Source organism: Globicephala melas, chromosome X, assembly GCF_963455315.2.
Source record: "Globicephala melas chromosome X, mGloMel1.2, whole genome shotgun sequence".
NCBI classification, from domain to species: Eukaryota; Metazoa; Chordata; class Mammalia; order Artiodactyla; family Delphinidae; genus Globicephala; species Globicephala melas.
In genome coordinates this window covers 94,719,307-94,731,279 of record NC_083335.1, presented here as the reverse complement: position 1 = coordinate 94,731,279, position 11,973 = coordinate 94,719,307, and the positions used below count along the sequence as shown (strand labels likewise).

The following is an 11,973-nucleotide window of genomic DNA, read 5'->3' as shown; positions in this document are numbered from 1 at the left end:
AGGCAACCTGGGTCGGGGAAGAATAAGCAAAACAATTGTTCTAGGGGCCGACTTAAAGGGGAGGCTGATTGAGACAAATGGGGAATTACCACAGAGGGTTGTCACAGCAAAACTCACCTCCAGGCTTGGGCCTGAGTTTGGGGCACTGAAAACAGCAATCTGCCCTCCCTGAAGCCTGGCAGCAACTGGCAGCCAAGCAGCTAGGAAGGATTTCTCCTTCTTGATATGCAGAGTGACACAGTTGGTCGAGATGCAAGAGAGCCCCCTAGTGGCAAAGTATAAATGTGAAATCCTTTCATCAACAAATCATAAACACCACAAATGAACTTAGAAGTAAGTGAATGATAATGATGGTAATGATGATAAATGGTGGCTTACAAATATATGTACTATATGTGCCAGGCACTGTTGTAAGTATTTAGAAAATATTAACTCATTTAATCTCAGCAACCCAGTGGGGTTGATGCTTTTTAAAAATTTTAGTTGATTTACAATATGTTTCTGGTGTACAGCAGAGTGATTCAGTTATACATATATATTCATTTTTCTTATTGTTTATTACAAGATATGGAATATAGTTCCCTGTGCTATACAGGAGGACGTTGTTGTTTATCTGTATTGTATAGAGTAGCTTGAATCTGCTAATCCCAAACTCCTAATTTATACTGCCTCCCCCCTTCACCTTTGGTAACCATAAGTTTGTTTTCTATGTCTGTGAGTCTGTTTTTGTTTTGTAAATAAGTTCATTTGTATCATACTTTAGGTTCCATATATAAGTGATATCATATGACATTTGTCTTTCTCTGTCTGACTTAACTTCACTTAGTATGATAATCTCTAGGTCCATCCGTGTTGCTGCAAATGGCATTATTTCATTCTTTTTTATGGCTGAGTAATAGTCCGTAGTATATATATATACACCACATCTTCTTTATCCACTGATCTGTCGATGGCCACTTAGGTTGCTTCCATGTCTTGGCTGTTGGAAATAGTGCTGCTATGAACACTGAGGTGCATGTCTCTTTATGAATTATAGTTTTGTACAGATATATGCCCAGGAGTGGGATTGCTGGATCATGCTGTAGCTCTATTTTTCGTTTTTTAAGAAACCTCCAGACTGTTCTCCACAGTGGCTGCATCAATGTACATTCCCACCAACAGTGTAGGAGTGTTCCCTCTTCTCCACACCCTCTCCAGCCTTTGTTCTTTGTAGATTGTCTGATGATGCCCATTCTAACTGGTGGGAGGTGAGACCTCATTGTCCTTTTGATTTGCATTTCTCTAAGAATTAGTGATGTTGAGCATCTTTTCATGTGCTTCTTGGCCATCTGTATGTCTTCTTTGGAGAAATGTCTTCTGCCCATTTTTTGATAGGGTTGTTTGTTGTTTTTGTTACTGACTTGTATGAGCTGTTTGTATATTTTGAATATTCAGCCCTTGTCAGTGGCATCATTCGCAAATATTTTCTCCAATGGGGTTGACACTTTTATTATCCCTGTTTTACATCTGAGGAAACTGAGGCGCAGAGAAGTGAAATAACATGCCCAAGTTCCCCCAATTTCGTAAGTGGCTAAACTGGGATTTGAATCGAGTCACCCTGTGGTGAAGGATCCAAGACACCGAACTGCTTCTCCAAAACAGGAGAGTAAGAAGGATCTTCAGTCAATTTATAGCTGTAAACACTGATGAACAGCTGCTCAGCCTGTGCTTCCTCATATCTAGAGGAGAACAGTTTATATACATATATATGTGTATATATATATATGTATGTATGTATTGAGACTGTATCAGAGAGAGAGCAGGGACCTCAAAGCAGACAGAGAAAGAGTGAAAAAAACAAGTTTGACTAAAAAGAGTAAAGGGGGAAATACCATTCAACACCATTTTCTGGAAACTAAACTCAAAGGACCATAATCCTCATTTTTAAGAAAGTATTGAAGCAGAGTTATAGGGAAATGTAGAAAGAAATTACTCCTTAGCTACACTTGTTCATATTTCAGTAAATGTTAACAGGAATCTAGTTAACTCTGAAATGACTCAAGCTACTCATGTGTCTTTGAATATAGGGTACGAAGTCTGAAAATTTCTAACTCTGACCCTTGTAAACTATACACGACACAGAAGAAATTATATGTTTTGAGTATTTTTTCTCAGACCTAGACAACCTTAGGGTTTACATGGGAACAGATTTCATCTGCTGAAATAGAGAATGGACTGAGAGAGGGGAAGAGTTGTAAAAGGGGAACGGAAAAAAAACCAAAAGCCAAACATAGAAAAGCAGGTCTGTCGTTTCCTTGGGAAATCCTTTTACTGGGAAATAATTGTCTTTCTACCTATAGTCAAGAAGACAAGGTAATAGGCTAACGCCTCTCCACGTCTAGAAAGGAGAAACCAGAGACCACGCTGAGATTAAGAACAGGCTGATTTTGAGATAATCTCTGAGCAGACGCAGGTGGCCACAGTCTGGAATGAGGCAATGGTCCAAGCGGGACCAGCGGCTCTCTAGGTGTTCCAGCGTCTCATCCCATCCTCTGAGTGCTGGCTGCTCTGGGTTTGGGGCCGCCTGTGCCATCATCTCTCTACTTCCTTTCTGGTGAGCTTCTATCTACTCCGTGACCTCAACCCATCTATGTATATATAGGCTAATATGTCCCATATGTATTTTTCCAAACCTGACATCTCCCCTGAGCTCCAGATTCATTTTTCTGGCTACCTGCATGACAGTTCCACTTGGGTATCTAATAGGCACCTCAGATTTTACATGACATGCCTTCCCAGCTCCTCGAGTCCCCCTGCAAATACGCCCAGCTTAATAAATAGCACGACCAGCAGCCAGGGTGTTCAGATCCAAACTTGAGCCTAGATTATTTTTGTCCTTTCCCATTCCTCACCTCTGGTCCATATAGCAGATCCTGTAGACTCATCCAGTTCATCTGCAATTTGTCTGCATCTCTTCATTTCCTCTACCAACACGCAGTTCAAGCCACCATTGTCTCTCTGGGCCTGCTACAGTGAACTCTTAACTGGCCTTTCAGCTTCAACTCTCCTCATCCTCTACATTCTTCACAGCAGCCAGAGTCAGAGTAACGTGGCTTAACATTCAGAGAGCTTTATTCTACTTGATATTCAATATCACAAAGTGACCTTCAGCCGAGACCTTATATTTTTCAGTCCTTCTTTTGAGGTAATTTGCGGTTTGGGGTACCATGTTACCTTAATGGAAGAAAGAGTACAGTAAAAAGCCTACATTTGCATGTGTTGTAAGGGCAATATGCATGCCCAGCATGGTGACGAGGGAGTCACCCCTGTGTTTGTGTGCAGGCCAGCCTGAGGCTCAGTTACCATTATCACTGTTGCTCAGGGTGAGCTTGTCAAAGAGGGACCCTGCCAAGCCGGCTTCTGGGGTCTCCATCTTGCTTCCCAGAATCAACAGACACTAACATTTACATATTTTAGTAAACTCGAAGCTTTCAGGTAAAGTTTTAAGGACCCTTTATTTTAATCCCTGTCCCACCCCATTCCCTTCATTCTTCCTCCGGAAGCCACACTACTGTGATTTTTATACCGCGTTTTTATACTGCTATTCGCAGGCACCCGCATTCAGCAGCGCCTCACCTCACCACCCCCCCATATACCCACATTGTTTATAAGGGGAAGATGGATTTTGCACTTTCCGGCGACCCATGGAATGCCTTCTCCCTCCCTCTGTGGAGATCCTGAGCGGCATGTGGGTGGGGCATGGGTGGGTGGAGAGCCTCCTGGATACCTGTTTTAAAAAGTGAGCGATTTGCACACAGGAACCAAGGAGAGACCTTTATTTCTTTAGGACCCAAATAAGTTTATTGGAAGAAGTGGCAAAGCTGGAAGAAAAAAACTTAAGTGAACTTCTTCTGCAATGGCACTATTGCCGTGTGCATGGCAGGCACGGTGACTAGCGCTCTGGTCACCCTGTGGCTCTGGGGAAGTCCAGTCCACGCTCAGTTCTTGTCACTGTCGCCCAGGGTGAGCTTGTCAAAGAGGGACCCTGCCAGGTCGACGTCCGGGGCCCCCATCATGCTCAGGGTGGTGACATGACCCTCCAGCTCGCTGACGAACGCCACCTGCTGGCTGGGGTAGTGAGTTGCCAGGAAGCGGTGCAGGTGGGGGTCGCTCTTGTCGATGGCCAGCTGGTGCAGGTGGAGCAGGCTGTGGTTCATGAGCTTTTCCAGGAACAAGGTGCACTTCATGGCCTTGAGGCCGCTCTTCCAGTTGACACTGACTGGGCTCCTGATGTCTTGGAAGTCGAGGCAGCCCCCGCGCTGGTTCTGCAGGCGCATCAGGCACCGGGCCCGCATGCTGTGCTCGCGGGAGCGGCGCAGGAAGAACCGGGTGAAGTGCTTCAAGGCCACGTCGTCGCGGTCGAGGTAAAGGGCCGTGGCCAGGCACACGAAGGACGCGTGGAACTCCAGGGTGAAATGGCTGTTGACAGCGGCCTCGCAGTCGGGGTGGTAGTTCTGGCGCACCTGCGAGGGCGGCGCGGGCAGCAAGGTGGACAGCAAGGGCATCGTGGCGGGCGTGAAGGTGAAGCCGCGGGGCCTGCGGTAGCTGCCTCGGAGCGAAGAGGGCGGCCGCTCTGGGGTGGACCGGAAATGGTGTTCGTTTTGGGAGTCAGGCGGTGGGCTCCTGGTCCTGTTACCGGGAGAGGTCGCGTGGCGTTGGCGGGGCACAAACGCTGCACGCACGTTGCGTCACAGGCTGGGTGAGGCAGGGTGACTTTGACGTACGCCCCTGGTATCTATTACGTTTTTAACGTTGCAAAAATATTTCTGTTTCCAAGGGCTTTCTCTTGTTCTCCAGTTGCGCCCTCTTATAGCACCCTGTTCTCATTTTATAAATCCATTGTCTTCCTTAAAATTCTGAGAATATGAATTTGTAAGTTTTGGTAATGTTCTCTTCCGTTTCCTGTATTATAGTTGTTTTCTTCTCCAGAAATAGTTCTGTTTGTTCATCATGATCTTCTCTTTCACTTTCCTCAAGTATCTGGCAACCATTTGTCCATTCGTATTTGGGAGTAAAGGAGTCATGTGATCAGCCAAGGTAACTGGCATGGATCTGATCTACAGTTGGGACGCCATTTCACTAACAGTCTTCTGCTGTGAATGGAGGGGCTCAGTGTGTCAGTTAGGGAGTCTTTTCTATTTGGGGTACATGGTGTGGAGCTTGTAGGTAAGGTAGGGACCATCCCAAGTGCCCAAAGCTTGGCATTTTCTGACATTAGAAGACTTTTGTGTATCTCTTCTGTAATAGATCGTGTCGTTCTCTTTTGTTTCTTCCTCTTCTGCTGAGCGGGTCTGCGGTTATCTCAAACCTGTTGTCATATGGGTTCCCTTCCTGAGCCTTTGAATGACACAAGGAGACTATCACCCCATCGCCTGCACCACCACTGTGCACTGGATCTTGGTAAGAATAAAAAATAAAAATGTACTGTCTTAGGCCAGCAAGACTTGGGATATTTGTGACAGCAGTGAGCCTACTCTGACTAGTTACCCAAAGGAAGTTCTGGCTGACTACGGGTTATAAGCCATTGTAAGCTTATAGCATTTCCTCTTGGTGGAAATGCAGTTGCAAAAGTTAAAAAGTCTAGATAGAGCCGAATCATCATGCTCTTCTTTCTTTTGCTAAATTCATCAATAATATGTATCAGTCCTGCTCCCTTTTTCCCTCATGGAGAGTGGAATGAAAAATCCCTCAAAGACCCATGAAGCACAAGGAGTAAGTTTTTCCGTTTCCCTCAGTGCTGGGGAAGAAACCCAGGCTGGTGCTCAGGTGGCCGGCCTTAAGCCGACAACAGGAGGCGTAAGGGGTGGGAGTGGGACTGGCTGACCCCTGAACCAGTCAGCTGTGGTGAGGGAGATGTGGGTCACGTAGGAACGGGGGGCGCCCCCGGAACCACATAACCGGAGGATGTGTTTGTGTGGGGCAGCTCCCCCGAAGAGGAGGATACTGGTCCAGAGCTGGCAGCGGAGCTAGGGAGATGGTCCAGGGATTGTACCAGTTAGCCTTCCCGATTGGAGTGTGAGGGCTGGAGGCTGGAGGGAGTCCCAGACCTGTGTGTGTCCTCTCCACCACACAGCACGCCGGGCGCTGAGCACCTCATTCCCTGAGCAGTTGTTCGCCTTTGGAAAAGAGTAGAGAGAGAGAAAGGAGCAACAACAGTGGGCTCAGAAAGGCCTGGAAGAACGAGTTCGAGCCATCTGTGGGGGTGGAAAATGGCTTCAGCTCCCAAACGCAGCCTCGGGAGGCCCTGGGGCAGCGCTCTCCACGAAGGGCAGGGTTCGGGAGCCTGGCCGCAGTGAGCACCGGCTAACCAAGGGGACCAGGGCGCCATTCCCAGGCAAAGATTTGATGAGTCCTCACCAGACCCGGTGATTCCCTGCCTTCTCACTAATCCTCGCGATTCTGTGAGGGAGGATTGTTTTTATCATGTCCCACACGAGGAAACTGAAGTCTGCGATATAAACTTCTTGAGCAAGATGATGTGGAACCTGGAGTAAAGTCAGATCTGACTCTCAGCTACACCCCTGATGACCTCAGTCAATAAAATGGGATATACACAGGACACTGTCATGTGGTTTCTTGAGGCCTCTCCCAGGTTTCCATAATGAGAGAACAAAGAGGTGCAGACAAACAGCTGTTCTGCTTCTGTAGCCGCTCAGTTACCCGCCTGCCCCCCTTCTCGGCACAGTCCTAACCTTCAGCAAGGCCAGGTTTCCCGTACGCGGCCATACAGGACAGTCTCTTCTTGCTCAGCTTCTACTAGGAAAGAAGTTTAAGTAAATTTTTGAAAATTTGTGGAGGACCACAGTTTGAGATGGAACAAAACTTTTCCTCAGCAGGCCACCAAGCCCCTGACCATGGCTGGACGAGGGCGTTGAAGTTGGGCATCACTCCTGTCATGTGCCTCCTGGCCAACGCCTCCAGCTGGGTTGTTCTTGATTTACATTCTGCTGGTCTAATTGATAGGTGACATTTCCTCTGAAGTTTGTGATCTCTCATCCTCTTTCAATGGGGGTAATCAATATTTCATCCTAGGGTTAGACCAGAGACTTGGCCTGCCTTTCCACGTAGACTAAAATCAGTTTTCTAGAGAATTATTTAGCACCTCTCTCCCAAACTCCTGTCCCTTGGTCGATTCTCCAAATAACCATTGACACGTGTGTATGCTTCTTCCCAACCAGACTGTACTTGGTGATGTCTTGTGAAGATCACCACCCGTCTCCCTCTCTCCACAGTTTGATGCATGTAAATCCCCCCAAATTGCTTACTGGTTCTGTGTACCTGTTTGGTGTAAGTAAACCACACTTCTCAAATGTGGACGGTAAATCTTCACACCTGAGTTTTTAATCTGGGGGGAGGGGTGGGGTTGATATGTTCGAAAACCACCCATGTTCTGCACTTAGTGGCCAGCAATGGACTCAGACCCATTTCTTGGAGAAACGAGTGCAAAGAGCGATGAGGATCATCCCTGGTCCTCCGTGCATTCCTCACCGTTACTTTATGATTGAGCACGTGTTGTTCAAAAATCCAGTACCTCAGTTGTACTTCTTCATGCAGAAGTTCAAATGATTCCTCTGTCACGTGTGGCCAGAGACTGTGACTCTCTTGTGGAGAGTTGTAGTCTAGCTGTGGTCCTGTGGTTACTGACTGCTATCAAAGGATCCATTTGACCCAAGGAGGGGTGAGGGAGAACCCCTCCAGGAGGAAGGTAAACAACAGAAGTCTTGGGGGTGGGCTCAGCCTCTCAGTAGTGATGCTATTGTCCAGAAATGCCTGGGGCACTCACCTGGGCCATACTGCTTGAGGCAGCCCTCACAGACATTTCCCCTTTGGGAGCCAGTATTGTGATTAGACCCGCCCTCCCCCCCACCCCCCACCCCTGCCACCTTGCGGTTCTTATTATGATTGCAAGACACACTTCAGTAACAGCCATCAGAGAACTTCGAAGAAAAAACATGATTTATTACTCACAGGTCCTGGGGGACACATGGCATGCGTGGAGGCACACAGCGAGGTCATGGGTAGAAAGAGTACGTGTGCAGGCCTGGGCTTCTTTGACTTGGGTCTAGCACGGGATGCCTAGGGGTTCACAGGTTCAGTCTTTATTGGTGAATTTAAAACATGAGCGGGAATTACAATGCCAGAAGGGAAGAACAAGTGGTCAGATGGTCAGTTTCCTAAGTCGACCAGAGATCTCCGAAACAAAGGAAGCTTCTGGGGCGGGGCCGCCTGACTCTTCCTCTAGTCCTGTAGCCGGCAGTGTGTTTATTCAAGATAGCTGTCTCTGATGTGGGTGCCTAGGCAATGCGAAGCTTAAAGTCAGGCACTTGCATTACAATAAAAAAAAAAACTAACTCAGCTGCTTACAGTAGAATCCCCCCTGTGATGCTGAAGCATCTGAGTTAGTGGTGAGGACGTTAACACCCTTCAGTCGCTTGTAGGCGGGGAGCTGTCTGGTTTGGAGCGCACATTGTGGCCTGCTTCCGTGGGGAAATATGATACAGCGCTGTCCTGCTGTCGGCGGGGGACAAACTCACAGTCTGGCGAGCCTCTTGGTATAGGGTAGGGTCAGGCAGCAAGGACCTAGCAAGTTCTGCAAAATCATATCATAGTAGGTCATCCCCCGATGCCATCGGGGCACTGCGTTTACTCCACTGTTTCTGGAAAGTCTTAGTCTCCGTGGCAGCGTTCCGCAATATAAACTTTACCTTTTTGAGCTTAACTTTCTACATATGTAGTAATGTATATCTTCGAAGGTTAACTGAATCACAGGGAGATTGTCATTGAAGGCTGTTTTCCCTAAGCAAGTGGGCAGCTGCCCATCCAAAACATATAATAAATACAGAGGCACATTGTAAATCAAACTGAAATAGGGCAGCCTAGTGTAGTGGCTAAAAGGATGGATTCTGGAGCCTGATGCCTTGGTTTCAAATCCAACCTTTATCATTTAACAGATGTGTGGCTTCAGGCAACTTATTTCATCTTGTGGCTCCAGTCTTCTCATTTATAAAGTGGGAATAATGATAGTACATACCTCAAAAGCTTGGTGTGAGGATTAAATCAATTAATACAGCTATAACACCTAGCATAGTGCCTGGCACATACTAGGTGTTCAAGAAGGCTATCTCCTCTTATTATTGATACAAGTGTTGTTAACACTACTACTAATAAATAAATAAGTAAAGATGATAGATGTAGAGATTGAGATAAAGGATGATACCTTGGTCTCTAGCTTCAGCAACTGGTTCTGTAGTGGTACCATTTATTGAGATGGAGAAAACCGGGAGAGGAGTACACTTGGGCATAAGTTTGGGGAATGGCAAAGTTTAGTTTTTGATGTAAATGTGAGGTGCCTGTGGAATAGGAATATAAAAGTTTCAAATAGGCAGTTTTTCTACAGGTCTGGGGTTCACAGAATTATGGACCAGGGATATACTTTTGAGAGTAGTCAATATACTGTATTTTTAAGATTATGACACTGGATGACATAACCTAGAGAGAGAATTTAGAAAGAGAAGGAATGAGGGTGTCCAGGATCAGTCTCTGGGGGTATGGCTAATGAAGAACCAGTGAAGGAGATGAAGAGGTATGGCAAAAATAAAAGAAGGAAACCTACCTTTTACGTAGGTTTCAAGAAGGAGGGCATTGTCAACTGTATAAAATGAGGGCAGAGATATCCATTGAATTGGACCCTTTTGAGAAGTTTGGTTATGAAGAAGCATAGACTAATGAGGATGATAGCTGGATGTGTCATCAAGGAAGGATCTCTTTTTTAAAATATCGAAAATTGTAGCACATGTTCATATGTCAGCAGAGGTGATCTGTTAGAGAAGGAGCGATCAAGGAAGAGAAAACAGGAGGAGATAGAATCCAGAGCATAAATGGAGGGGTTGGCCTTTGACAGCGGCAAGAACACTGCCTTTATTTCTATGAGATAAAGCGCATAGCACAATGCTTGACATATAGTAACTGCTCGGTAATTAGTAGCTGTTATGCTTGTTGTTTTTGTTGTAAGCTCAAGAGCCATCTGACTTGGACATGGAAAAGGCAGTTTGAGTATGCTCAGAGCCCAAGCCTTAGTGGAAGGAAAGCCTGGGTAAGGAGTTGGCATTTAGGGTGTGCTATTCTAAACAAAGACCCAAGAAATGTGAATTTTGAGATATAAATGCATTTGGCTAGGTTGCCCCACCTAACGTAGCCGTATTTTTTATATCAGGGGAGGGTACGAGGCATCTCTGATTATGACATGGACAAAAGACAAGGTACTTTTATTTTATCAAGTATACTTCAAAGACGTGGCTCTGAGAAATGGGCAGATTGAGCTCCATTGAGATTCACTGATCAGCATCTCTCATAGTGCGTGTTGTCCCTGTAACACATGTAATTAAGGAGAAAGTGTTCCCATCCATTATATGTACCTCAGCAAAATGTGCTTCCATATGATGACATTAAGCAGTAAGTGCTTTGTGATTTATGCTGTTTCTATGATGTCATTGTCTGTGCTCTCACTACAATAAGCTGAAGGCGTTTTAGCTATTATTCCTTTAGAGACAAGTACCTTTTGTTAAGGGCCGGTTTTTCCCAGCATCCTGAAATGCCTTTTGCCTAATCATCTCTGAGCATAAATGCAAGCTTTGTGATTTTTCAAAAATGCTTCAGAATTTCCTATAAATGTGTGCTTTTTAATTCTTTCCTCAAGTGGTCTTTGTGTATCCGGTAGAAGTCTAAATGTTTGATTGTTTTTTTCACCCTATGTTTTTTAGATTAAAAAAAGAGTTTGATTGGTATTAGATATGAAAGATAGAATACGCTTTAAAACTTTCAAACTGTTCTTTGAGATCAGTATTAGAGAGAGAGGCTCTTTCAACAACTATCTGTCGTCCTGGTTAAAGTGTGTAAGAAGCTACCTGGCCAGGAAATGGGCTGCATTGGTTTTGAACCTGCATTGTTATTGGTACCATCTGTCTGTTCTCCTAAATACTGAGCCAGGCCCTTTGGTTTCTGTGAATTTCCAGATTCCTGCATATTTGCCTTAGCCTCTAGGATTTAGGCCTTTCTAGTTCCCATATCTTTGCTTGGTCTGGCCTGTCATGCTTTGTCCTGTGTGTTTTCAGACATGTGTGTGCTTGCCTGGTGTAATTCACTAACTTTTCTCAAATGCTCAATCAGGTATGCCTTCTGACTTTTGATTCCCGGGACTGATCTCTGTCCTGGGGTACCAGCTTTTTACCCTGGCCTCCATGTTATACTGTAACTCCCAGCACCGGCATTGAGAGCTGAATAAGTCACTGATCTGACCCAGTACAGCATTTCTGATTTTCATAGCAGTAGTCGCAGAATGTAAAGGATGCTGTGCTTGACGTTTGAATCTCTGGGGTTAAACTCTGGCACTGCCAGAAACTCACTAAGTGTCTATGAGCAAATAGCTTAGCTTCTCTGAATTCAGTCTCTTCTTTTGTAAAATAGGAATAATTTTTGCTTCATTCACTTTTGTGAGGAAAAAATGAGAAATAAAATATCATATGTTGCAAAAAAACCCTAACATGATAACTAGCACATGTCTGTTAAATCTGATATTTTCATACACAATTCTGTGTCATTAAGTAGTTTCTTTTTACAGGCAAGTACTTTGTTTTCAGAGCAAATACTAGCCCATAAGTAAAAAGTATCAGTGACAAAAGTTTCCTGCTTAAAAGTCAGAAAGACATTACCACACAAGTTCATTTTAACAGTGATCCCAAGTTTCCCAATTAATTTATCTTCAATTCTTATGTATTCTGATCACCAATTGCATTATGTCCCTTCTGAAAACAATTAATAGGACAACTTGTAAATTTCTTGCAGAGAAACTGGATATTCAGAACTGAACAAAAACATGACAGTGATCATAAGAACAAATATTTGTGTATTTGGTGGGGAAGCTTTTTGTTATCCAAG

At 45.1% G+C, this 11,973-nt stretch overlaps 1 pseudogene; it reads right to left on the bottom strand.

The window, feature by feature from the left end:
• Nucleotides 1-3,977: 3,977 nt before the first annotated feature.
• On the bottom strand, nucleotides 3,978-4,544 carry LOC132594471 (ferritin heavy chain pseudogene; annotated as a pseudogene).
• Between the last annotated feature and the right edge of the window lie 7,429 nt (nucleotides 4,545-11,973).